At 33.7% G+C, this 12977-nt stretch overlaps 1 protein-coding gene and 1 long non-coding RNA gene across 7 annotated transcripts in view; both read left to right on the forward strand.

The window, feature by feature from the left end:
- Positions 1-12977, forward strand: part of LOC147836458 (uncharacterized) — a 455522-nt gene that overhangs the window by 125869 nt on the left and 316676 nt on the right. The gene's annotated exons all lie outside the window — the stretch shown is intronic.
- Positions 5667-8696, forward strand: LOC147843614 (uncharacterized). Of its 2 annotated transcripts, XR_015494114.1 has the most exons (7): positions 5667-5695; positions 6481-6537; positions 6713-6780; positions 6884-6956; positions 7124-7279; positions 7421-7513; positions 7949-8696. It is a non-coding gene; the product is annotated as an uncharacterized LOC147843614 (long non-coding RNA). The 2 variants fall into 2 exon arrangements; XR_015494113.1 differs by lacking the exon at positions 6481-6537 and having other exon boundaries at positions 6561-6780.

Consider the following 12977-nt stretch of genomic DNA (forward strand, 5'->3'; position numbering starts at 1 on the left):
GCCTGATCTCACAAGAAAACGTAAGTATTTTACGTTTTGCCAGTTTAGTGGCTAATTCGTACGTATTCGTACGAGTTCAGTCGTACGAAATGGTACGATTTTAAAAAGGAGGCGTGACACCTGACCCCACCCCTAACCCCAACCGTCATTGGGGGATAAGCAAATCATACTAAATTGTACGAATTAGAGCGTACGAATTCATACGAATTAGCCACTAAATGAAAAAGTTACGAATTGCCGTGAGATTGTGTTGGTTAAACAGCACTTCAGCAATATTTCAAATAATTTTGAACCATTTTGACTTTAGCTGTATATTCAATATGAATATGTCACAAAAAAAAAAAAAAAACCTTTTTGCTTCTTACATAAATCATTCATTTACACACCTACGCATACACTATGGCCAGTTTAGTTTATTCAACTCATCTATAGAGCATGTCTTTGGACTGTAGGGGGAAACCGGAGCACCCAGAGAAAACCTACACTGACACGGGGGAAACATGCAAACTCCACACAAATGCTGAAAAAATGCTGAAAAAAAAAAGGCCCGGCCAGGACTTGATCCAGTAACCTTCCTGCTGTGAAGCGACACTGCTTACCACTAAACCATCGTGCCTCCCGTAACATAAATAATTTAACAAAAAACTGTATTAATTTATAAATTGAAAGGTTGAATATGTTAAACTCACTGCAATATGTAAATCAATAAATGAAACCTAATTGTAAAGTATTAATTTTCCTTTCTGGATTTTGAACTGTCACAAAAAAGCCATTTCCCTCTTAATATATGATGTTAAAGTGTCTATTTTTATTTTTATGAAGATTAAATTTGATGAAAAGTACTGGTTTCTTTGTTCCTCATTTTGCTTGCTACAACGTGCATACATTATATCTAAGTTTGTTGAAACGACGATCACGCCAGCGATTCTGTTTGGATATAAGCACGCTGAGCTCAATTAATTAGCCAGCTCTGTCTCTCATTTCACCCCTTTAATTAGTTGTGAGTTAATGAGCTGCACACTAATGGGAGTGATTCCTTATCAATTGAATAGCTTTCAGCAATTAAGGCCGTCTCAAATCAGCAGGTGAGAGAAAAAAAGGCCTCTGTCTCACATCTCGATATTGATTCGAGCATAAGGGGGCGATGATTCAACTGGACTTCATAGACACTGGAAACCATTAGCACATCTTTAAGTAAGACACAAATCACAAGCTACTCAGCGAATGGTAGACACCTTAATGGCAAAAAATTCAATGCAGGATAATTGTGAATAATGATGTTTACTACAGCACATCATGCCGGTTCATATAAATTTCTGCATTGTCACCTTTTTACTAATGAGCTTCATAGTGATGACGCATACAATCACACATTAGTTTCTTTGTACTTTGCATTTCTTGCACATCTTACAAGCCAGACACTAGGGCTGGTTGATTAATCAAAGGTGATATTCATGCGCATTTTGGCTGAAAACTGGCTCTGTAATCAGCTGTAAATCTCCATCAGCTGCTTTCAGATGGAGAAGTGTCAAAGCCTATTGAGGGCAAGCCAATTTTACAGTCAGAGAGTGCAAGCAGCTAGGGACACCGGCCCTCACAGCCAAAAAATGGACCGGCCCACCGGGAATTCTCCCGGTCCTACCGATTAGCCAATACGGGCCTGGTTGGCATATACGTTTACCAGTAATAAGTAATACAGATAGTTTCATCTCTTCATAAGTTTCATCTCTTAATTTTTTTTTACACCGAGCCATAATTCACTGACACGCTACACACAAGATTGCAAAAGATTTAATTGGCAAGATTCTGAAATTTATGACAAACGTTTTTTGATATGACAAATGCTGCATCACTTTTCAGTGATCTGTGGCTCTGTTACAATTCAAAGATATTTACATTAGATGTCGCCTACGCTTTTGTTGTCTATTGGAAGGACAGCATAATAGAGCTGCCATTTTGGTACAGGGTAGCGTTCCTTTGAAATGAATATGGGACCAAGGTGAAGTGGAGGATATATATATATATATATATATATATATATATATATATATATATATATATATATTAGTTTTCCGGTGGTCGTATGATTTTTTATTTTTTTATTATGAAAATATAATATAATTATTTTCCCACAGATGGGTTGCGGATGGAAGGGCATCCGCTGCGTAAAAACTTGCTGGATAAGTTGGTTATTCATTCCGCTGTGGCGACCCCGGATTGGAAACCCCGACCTGGAAATTAGTGCAAGTTAGTGCTACTTTGCCTTATGGTCTGTGCGTTAATTGACCGTATTATAATCAATAATATTACTTGATGAGCACAAATGTTCATAACATACAAAAACTAAACCTTACCTATGGAATGTTCTGCCTTTGTTTTGTTTTCTTAGTTTGCTCATTACTATACCCGTACGCAGCTCAAAAGTTGAGCATCTTCAGATTGACTTTAGTCTTGACTAAGTGTGGTTGAATGACTTTTGTCCTAAAAAAAAAAATCCTTTTGTGAAATGTTTTCGTAGTTAAATCCCCTTAGTGATGACTACTTTTGAAACACTGCTTGATATTAAGCTTCTAAACCTTTATGAATCTTTTTTTCCTTTTTTTTCCAATCATTAGTTTCAGAGTGTGTATGAAATTGACAAGGTCATGTCTTATCAACCAACAGGGCTTTGTGTCATGTCAGAGTGATGGTTCTCTGGTTAGGGGCGATCTGTAATACCATGTAATCCACATCAGTTTACTCATTTTGATGAGACATTTATAACGAATATATATATATATTTATTATTATTATTATTATTATTATTATTATTAATGATAGTTAATAGTCTCTTGTTGGCCTGTTTAGCAAAGCAAAAAATAGAATAAACTGTTTTGAAGCCTTGAAAGTCTTAAAAATGTATAAGAAACACTTATTATGCAGACACTTAGCATTTTATGATTTTAGATGATAAGCTAAGTTCATTTATAGGTTATACTTTCAATTTAAAGTTTGCAATATGCATGAAAAGTCAATTCTAATTGAACGTTTCAAAAAAATGTATAATTTTGTCAAGCAATTGGTTAAATAGTTTTGAAGCGTTAAAAAGCTTTATTTTTCCCATCACTACAGCAGCTGGTGTCTCTTTTTGTGGGATATTTGTAGTTTTGAAGTATCACAATCTTGATTTAATTTCACATAATAGTGCAGCCCTTCCAGACACTATAGACTAAATTGGATGTCATTATCAGGCTTTGTTAAAGGTTGATTAACCTTAAGGTTGATTGTTAAAGATTTCATGATGCTTTCCTGATGACATGTTTTATTATTTTTCTCCCCCCTTCCAGACTCAGAATATGCATCAATTCAGTATGCAATTTGCTGTCTAATTTGACTACCTAAACCTTAGGCATGTGTGCCCTGGGGCAGGGGAAATTGGTAACAAAAGCTTTGCATGCATTTCATGCCTTTTTGATCCAGTCGCTCATTTCTGTCTGATGAAGTTGGACTTTAATTCAAAGCGTCATTCTCAAAGCTGACAGAGCCTGTTGTTTTGAAGTATTGCCCATGTGCTGTCAGAGAAACATTCTGGCTTCTCTGATTACTTATCTCACAGAAATAAATAAATAAGTTAATGAATAAATAAAATAAAAGCCCTGTCGTGATGGTTATTGCGGTATAATAAGGGACTTGTTTTCTGGATGCAATCTGTATTAAAGAAATGGTTTAGTTTAAAACGACAGGACTCTGTCATTGCAAACCTATCACAAGGTTCTCTTAAATTTATGGATAAACATTTATAATGCTAATAGAGCATTCATTTACCTTTGAAAACATTAAAACTAATATGTCAATGGGTCAAATCAAAATGTCCCATTTACAGAATATACTAGAGCAGGGGTGGCCAACCCTGTTCTTGGAGAGCCACCTTCCTGCTGATTTCAGTTGCAACCTATATCAAACACACCTATCATGTGGTGTTCAGGTCCTAATTAATTGGTTCAGGTGTGTTTGATATGGGTTGCAACTGAAATCTGCAGGAAGGTGGCTCTGCAGGAACAGGGTTAGCCACCCCTGTACTAGAGTAATTGAAATTGGCTGTAGTGTATGAGTGTTTACGAATAAGAGAGTGTATAGGTGTTTCCCAGTGCTGGGTTGCAGCCGGAAGGGCATCCAAATAAAACAAATGCCAAAGTAATTGGTGGTTCATTCCGCTGTGGTGACCCCTGATGAATCAGGAATTAAGCCAAAGTGAGTTTCTAATATTTCTAATCATTTGAAATATCAATATATGGATGGAATAATCACCTTTGAAGGATAGTGGAAAATAATTAAAATGATAATATTTATGTTTGGGCTACAGTGTAATCCTTGAAGTATTTTAATCTGTCATAAAATGATTATTGGTGTAAATATACTAAATCATTATTTTATTTTATTATTTTTTATTTTAGTGTTTAATCCTCAAGGGCAGGGGTCACCAATCTCGGTCCTGGAGGTCCGGTGTCCCTGCAGGGTTTAGCTCCAACTTGCCTCAACCCCCCACACCCCCCCCCTCCCCCTCCAGTCCAAAGACAGGCTGTATGTGAATTGAATAAACTATATTGGCATAGTGTATCAGTGTTTGTGTGAATGAGTGTGTATGGATGTTTCCCAGTACTGGGTTGTGGCAGGAAGGGCATCTGCTGTGTAAAATATATGCTGGAATAGTTGGCAGTTCATTCCACTGAAGCAACCTCTTATACACCAGAGAATAAGCTGAAGGAAAATTAATGAACTTTAGTGCGTAAGCAGTTTAAATTTGGAAACTTAAACTACGTATAATGTTCATTATGAGTTTATAGAACTGTTTGTGTTTAGAAAGGGGATTTTCAGTTCCCAGCATGATTTGCATGGCACTGAGCTGGTATGAATGTATGAATGTGTTATTTTATGTTTTTTAATTTTTATTTATTTTCCTATATTTTAGAAGTTACAGAGCAGGAAGCTTCTTTAGTGTTTAATATTCTGCTAGGTTGGGATTCGAAAAAGGTTTGTTGTTTTGCAAGGAAGAATGAAGCTTGTGTTTGGACTGATGACTAGCCTGTATATTGCTGTTTAAGTCATTTTTCACCTTGTATAATTGGGGGCAAAATACATTTAATTAAATGTGTTCACCAAATAGTTTAATTAAAGGGCCCATATTACACTATTTGAAGCTTTCTAATTTAAGAATGCCCCCTGTTATATGTTTTTTTTTTCTTATTTTCTTTAAAACATAGAGCACATTACTGTCTTGGCTTTTCTCTAAATGGCTCCTTTCAGGTTTGATTGATCAGATGCCTAAGTCTGTTGTGAATTGTCTACACACTCTAAAAAATAACTCAAGCGATCTGTTACCACCACAGAGTTTAATACATTGTTGTAACTTAAAAATTCTACATTGCTGATTATATCAAAACTTTTAAATTGCCAGAGTAATTTTATTAAGTTTACACAACAGGAAAATATTGATAATTACATCAACTTAAAAAAGAGGGTAATTTAAAGATAAATATATCTGTCAATTAGTTTAAAACAATATTTAACTTATAACAACCAAAAAAAATTGCGTTGATAACTCAATTTTTTCACACCAATGGAGTTCTGGATTTCAAAGCTCCTCCCTCACTGAACGATCAACAGGCATGTCCGGACAAGTTTTAAGCAGACCATTTGGCACAAAGGATACTTTAAGGTGAGAAATCTGGGTTTTATTTCATTTTCAAATCAATATTCTACATTCCATTAGTGTTGGCTACTCCTGGTAAATAATAGTTGATGTTGGCAGTGTTTTTTGACTAGAAAATAGTAGATAAGAAAGTAAAAACACATACGGTAAGCCAGAAAGGCAATTTAGTATATATGTCAAAATAACATAAAGTTTATATAGTAGATGCTTTTTTCATAAATAGTATTGCTTTATCCTGCATGTTTTATGTTAGTTACCCTAGCAGAAATATATATTCTGGAGCTTGCTCACAGTTTTTATCCAACCTGAAATTTGTATTTTATTCCTCCTGTTCTTATGGAAAATATTACATTTATCTACTGATTGCTAAGATTTTCATACAAAGTTCATGCAGCTGTATTACAACTTTCTAGGCTGATCTGTATTTTAGATATAAGTAGGCTTGTATATAAAATAGGTTGGGGGTGCAAAATGTGTAAATTTGAAACATCAACACAAATAGTTTTGCTAAAACATTACAGACTACACCATGGTTATTGTGGGCAACCATTTCCATACCTCTGTCAAGATTGTTTGTGTTTTTTCAGAACATGGGGCAGCCTTAGATCACATTTATCAAGACATCAAACTTAGAAAACCTCCAGATTTGCAGAAAGTTTTTATTTTACTTGTCCTTGTTGCAATGCCATGACAATTTCCATAGAAATAAAAAAAAAACATGAAACTGTCATCTGTGTATTTCAGAACTGCAATTTCAGAACTAACATTTATGGTACATTTGCTTCGCACAGAAGCTGAAAACATACTCCTCACTCATTGCATGACTTCAAGGCAGACATAAAAAAAATGTATGTATGTTCATTCAATGCAGATCAACACAGTGATGTGGAAGGTCAAAGTAGGGATCTGTCTGATGAAGGTCAAGATGACAATAATGATGTGACAGACCTGCCAAACTCCATAGAAAAAAAAAATAGCTTTGTTGTTTCTAAAACTGGAGAGCACTTTTAATGTATCTTACAGGTGTATAGAAGAGGTTGTTAAAGAGTTAAATTTTATATCTCGATCAGCATCTGGACCCATCATCAAAGGTATTTTAAAGTCCTGCTTGGGTTGTAAAGCCCATCTTACAGTCCACAAATCTGTCTAATGTAAACCTTTTGCATGAAGTAACAAAAATAAACAATTTTCAAGTTGTTGCAGATAAAATGGGCAAGAAATAAGGGATATCTTGGAGCGCTGGCCTGCATTATCAGATGCAACACAAGTAAGTTTAGTTTTATTTTTAGTCTAGTTTCACAATTTTGCGAGAAAATCATCTTGAAGTTATTTATGCTAAAAACTTCTTACAACAATAACATATTACATGTTATTTGTTGTGTTACACATTGTATACAATTATTCCATTATTTAATTATTCTATTTTTTCTACAGATAAATGAAGAATTCAAGAGGATAACCACTGTAGGTCTTGAATCCACATTTATGGCCAAACTTGACAAATGCACCCCAAAACTAATGGACCTGGCCTCATCAAGGGGAGGAGCTAAAGGGGAAAGAATCAGAAGGATTAAGGATATGCTTCTTGAGGTATTGTTAATAATTTGTACACACTAGAATAGTTTAGATTTGTGTTAAATTGTCAGGTTGCCATCAGTTGTTTGTTCAGATAAAGCTATATTCATTAACTGTAGGTACTTTATCTTGATATATATTTTTCTAATTAAACAGAACAATGCAGTTGAAGTAAAGAGAGAAGTAGCCATTCACTGTCTTGTTGTCTATCTTGGAGAGAAAGAAGAGGATCTTTTCAAGGAGTTTGCTGTGAGTATTACAATGTTTTAAAATTCAAATTAAATATTCCCTTGACAGTGGAAACATACAAGACAAAATATGTGCTCAATGACTGCTCTCTTTTAGTTAAATGTGTAGGTATATTACATTGTCCACACACACTGGGTTTACCTAGCTCTGTGTTAAAATAACAATGTACTATTTAGTTCAATAAACAGATGTTGACAATAATGAGAAAGATTTGTAAAATGGGTGTGACAGTTGCGTTTCACTTTTTTCTATTTAAATTACATTGTGAAACGAATTATTCTTATGAGTGAGTAGCTGGGTGCATGCATGTAAGGGGTAAAATAAAACAAAGTATCGAGAGATTAACTGAAATCATAAGTAAAATAAAAAACTGAAGTAATTATAAATTTAATTATCTCTATCATGCTAATCTATTTTTTTTTCTTGCTTTACAAGAATACACAAGAAATTGAGGCAGACCTTGAAAAGCAAGTGATGAAAATTGCCATCATTGGTGATCTGTCAACTATGGAATTAAACCACAAGACGGGAACCATCATTGTTGATGGAATCAGAATCCTGATTGGAATGGATATCTCAAGGTGTTGTGCTCTGCTAACGGGCATAATATATGCTCTGAATCTGAGCTACCCCAAGGAGCTTAAATATACTTGTTAAGTGTTTCAGAAGCTGTTTCTTGAACTTGATGGACTGAATCCCAGTGCAAAAGTAATGCGTCTCAAGAACAGCATTTTCTGAAGCCTCTACTTATTTCAAAGTACATTTTGCTCTTTATGTTGCAACTACATTGTTTTGTATTTTGAAGTCCACATGCTGATCTTTTTATTTTATACTGTTTATATGAATGGTGACATTTATATATGTTTGTTTATAATAATAAAAATGTTACATGTTTTACAATTAAGGTTAACTAATAACAAGTAGTTTGTAAAATATTCAATTTATAAGTTAATAGTTAGCTTTAAGTGTATCAATGCCTATAACTCTTGTTTTGATGGAATTCATTGTGATGGCATAGCTATGCATGCATGCACATTTTTGAAGGCAAAGCTGATGGGTCAGTTTGTTTATAATTTGTGAGACAGTACACATTTGTGTTTTGTAAACTTTGAGAAGTGCAATATTTAAAATAAAACACTGAAAACTGTGTTTCTAAATAAATAAAAAGCTACTGAAATTAAAATTGCTGTTGTTTAAAAATGTATTTCTTACAAGCACCTAAATTAACAATAATATGAAAACAAACAAAAAATTTAATTTCAGCTACTTAATTTTTTTGAGATTCTAAACTTGAAAACTAGCATGTATAATTATGGTAATTAAGTACATAACACTGGTTTTTGTTTAAATGTTAATAAAAAAAGCTAGTTGGAACAACTTAATTTATTAAGTACTCAACTTAAAAAAATTGAGGTTATGCTATGTAAAAATACCTCTGATTGAAGAGGTAAAGGTAATTTGGCTAACTTAATAAAGTTTGCTGTCTGAACTTCATTTTGTTAGATGTTGCCGTAACTTGAAAATATTGATGCAAACTGTTGCGTTGATTTTTTTTGTTTGGTCTAAACAATATTTTTTAGAGTGCAGAGAATGTCGGAAACCATTACCATGCCTGAATTTCAGCTCTGGTGTCTTCCTAAACACATGTAAACACTTGTAATATGAACAGTAACAACAGCATAAGCTTTACTGTAATAATTTGAGCCATCATTTGGAAGTTTAGGCAAAGTTTATGCAAAGTGGATTTACTTATTTGTTTTTTATGTGTTTGTGTGGGACAAATTAGACCTCAATTGCGGGCAGCCAGTATGCACCTATCAATATTTATGTATACATTTATATATATATATATATATATATATATATATATATATATATATATATATATATATATATATATATATATATATATATATATATATATATATATATATATGTATTTAATTACACAAAATATTCTGTAGAAACATTTTGATTGACATTCTCACTTTATGTGTCATCAAATGGGGAAACCACACCCATTAGTGACGTTCACTCTCTCTTCAGCATAGACAGTCCTGAGTGAGAAGCAGCTGTCTAACATTAGAGTTTTCACCTTCTGAAGATAATGGCAGCGACTTAATGGCATTATAAATGTGGAGTTTTGAGATGAACACTGTAATCTCTAAAGACACTTTTCAGTTTTTCCCACACATAATGTTCATCATATGCTGATCCACAGGCATTTTTAGCTCCGCCCTCTTTAAAAAAGAACACAATCTCATTTGAATTTAAAGCGACAGTCACCAAAATAACACAATTTGGATCAAAACTTAAAAGGGGCAGTTTCTGAGTTATTTGTGGGGTATTTTGAGCTGAAACTTCACATACACAATCTAGGGACAGCAGACACTTATTTACATCTTGTCAGAAGGGGCATAACAAATCCCCTTTAAATGTTATTTTCTGAGTATTTAATTTTTAAATCTTATTTAAGATTCCGGATTTTCAAACATATGTTTATTGGCCAAATGTTGTCCAATGCAACAAACAAAACATCACAAATTATTATACAGTCATAGGGAAAATCTATGACAGGTTTTGTTATACAGAGTTGCTTGTTGTAAATACTTTCAAATGAATATTTTTTTTTTACTTATTTACCCAATATGGTAAGGTATTTAAATGTCATTTTTGTTTTTAGATTATTAGTACAAAACCCCATCCCCCATGTATGCAACACTACAGTATTCTCAAGTGAGCTGCTTTCAACCAAAGAATTATATTGTTAATGTTTTGGTGTTAAAAAAAGCTCCATTTTGTGGAAAATCTACTAAGCGTTTTTTGTGATAGACACTCTGAGTCCCAGGCCAGGCCTCCAGGGGATCTGGGAACCTTGTGACTGGTGTGTTTACTTATTATTATTTTTTTTACAAAGTGGAAAAAGAGGGCAGTGAAAAAAAAAAAAACTGACATCATACTGAGTGCTTGAGAACAGTGACTCTGAGTAAAGATGTCGCTTAAACCAACCTCTCAACTACATTTCAGACAAGGACAACAGTCAAGAGAGAATAGGCCTTGTTAGAGAGAGAGAGGAAAAAGTTTTTTTCATTGCATTCTTATCTGAGGATAATCTAATTTTAAAGGTCCTGCAGTGAAAGGGCAGCAAGAATTAAATTATATATGTGAGTGAGACTAGGGGAGAATTTCCTGCAGGTTTTCTGACAACCATAGGTCAGCTTCCATAGAAAGCAACTCTCTTTGACCTTGGGTAGAAAACACTGCTTGTTGGTAAATGTGACAAATGCCCGAAGGACAAAAATAACCTGCACTGCCTTATTGGCTGACTAAAAGGAACTGAGATTTTGCTTTCGAAGTATGACGGCATTTTAGCTCTTTTCCTGAAGCATGTAAGCTCCTTATCTACATGGAGGTCTTCTAGGTGGTGCATGCATAAAAGCAATTGCAATGCTAAAATATTAAAAATGAAATAATACACGACAATATGAAAAATGTCATCATTTGGTCAGCCTCATGAGTTTATAAACTCATGAAACTTTTTAAATGTAAATTGATAAATTCATTTTCCTTATCTATCTATCTATCTATCTATCTATCTATCTATCTATCTATCTATCTATCTATCTATCTATCTATCTATCTATCTATCTATCTATCTATCTATCTATCTATCGAAAAAACGAAAAAAAAAAAAAAACGTATGCGTTCATAAAGTCATGAGGCTGACCAAATGATGACCTTATTCATATTGTAATGTTTTTATTTATAAATATTTTAGCATCACCGTTGTTTATGCATGCACCACCTACAATACTTTTATGTAGATAAGGAGCTTACATGCTTTAGGAAAAAGAGCTAAAATGTGGCCATTCTTCAAAAGCAAGAGCTGCGTCCCTGTTAGTTAGTCAAAAGTGTACATAAGTAAAGGTATAAATAAAAGTAGATAGATAAATATAAGTAAAAAAAGTAATATTTTTTAATTATTATTATTAGTGTTATTATTATTAATATTATCATTTATAATTATTTATATTACAAACATATTTAATTTAGACCTGTATTATTTATGTCAATAATAATGATTATTATTTATTTTATTATTATTAATAAAGTCTCATGCAAGCAGAAAAAAAAGAAAGTAAAAAAACTTGCTTTCTTCTTTCCTAAAAGCCTAACCATTTTCCACACATAGAGTACAATGGTATAAAAACCTCATTGTCTGAGAGGTGTCAGTGAATTTAGTTGAAGGTTTCTTGTTCCTTTCTTCTCAGACGTTTTATTTGAAATCTGGTGGGCTGGTAACAGTTGCATGTTCTTCTCCGGTGGTTCTGTTTTAATTAACCGTGTTGTAAGATGAGTGACGGCACTGCAGCCCCATTGTGTCAGACTCCAGGATGCTGATCTGGGGAAGTGGCTGATGTAGGCTTTTCAGACTCTGTTATGACAATGTACACATTATACTGTACCTCAATGCACACAAGTGTCTTTCTATTTGCTTTCATCAGAGACTGGGGGAAAAAAGGGTGACCTATTTCCTGAAAACTGTAGGATATGGGTCAGGAAACTGATTGTATGGTCTGCATAAAAGCAGCGTTGTGGGGCATGTGTGTTTGTATCTCAGGGAGAAAACTACTATGGTTCCTCATAATTTGTTACAATAATTTGCACAAAAACAAATACATTTAGTTGGGAAATACATAGTGAAACAATAGGATATACAGTGCATGCGGAAAGTGTTCATAGCGCTTCACTTTTTCCACATTTTTTATGTTACAGCCTAATTTTAAAATGGATTAAATTAATTTAATTCCTCAACAGTCTACACACACTGCCCTATGATGACAATGTGGAAAAAAAAATATTTTGAAATGGTTGCAAATTTATTAAAAAATATAGCTGCAAGCAGCAATTAACGGGGGTCAAGCAGTTTAGCAGGGTAAGGTCATATAGCAGTTATGACGCCTGTAAGTAGTTTATTTGACAATGAAATATACGATTAGAGTGTTAGAGTTTATAGATTGAGCTAACAAATGTTTGATTAAACACTCTAGAAATGCAACTTCAGTTTTTACATATTGACAAATTTCTTAAGAACATTTCGAGTGACCGCTTTTATGTCAAAGTGACCAGTATAAGCAGCCCTATAATATATTGTGTAGATCGAGTCATGGCACCTTAGACAAAGACACGACATGTCAAATTTTAAGTTAATCAGATAAATGGTTACTCAGATACAGTGATTTTACAATGTATAGCGCCATCATGTGGCCATTGTCTACGAGTTTTATGCTATGACCTTAGACTGACCTCTTGCATATGTGTAACAAGTTTGGTGAAGATATTTTAATTCCTTCATGAGTTATGGCTATTTTAGCTCTTCTTAATAAAAATGACAAAAGAGCAGTGAATAAGCTATTAATGATCTCCTACTGCCATCTAGTGGCCACGGTATAATTTATTTATG

This window comes from Danio rerio, chromosome 6 (genome assembly GCF_052040795.2).
Source record: "Danio rerio strain M-AB ecotype USA chromosome 6, GRCz13ab, whole genome shotgun sequence".
NCBI lineage: Eukaryota > Metazoa > Chordata > Actinopteri > Cypriniformes > Danionidae > Danio > Danio rerio.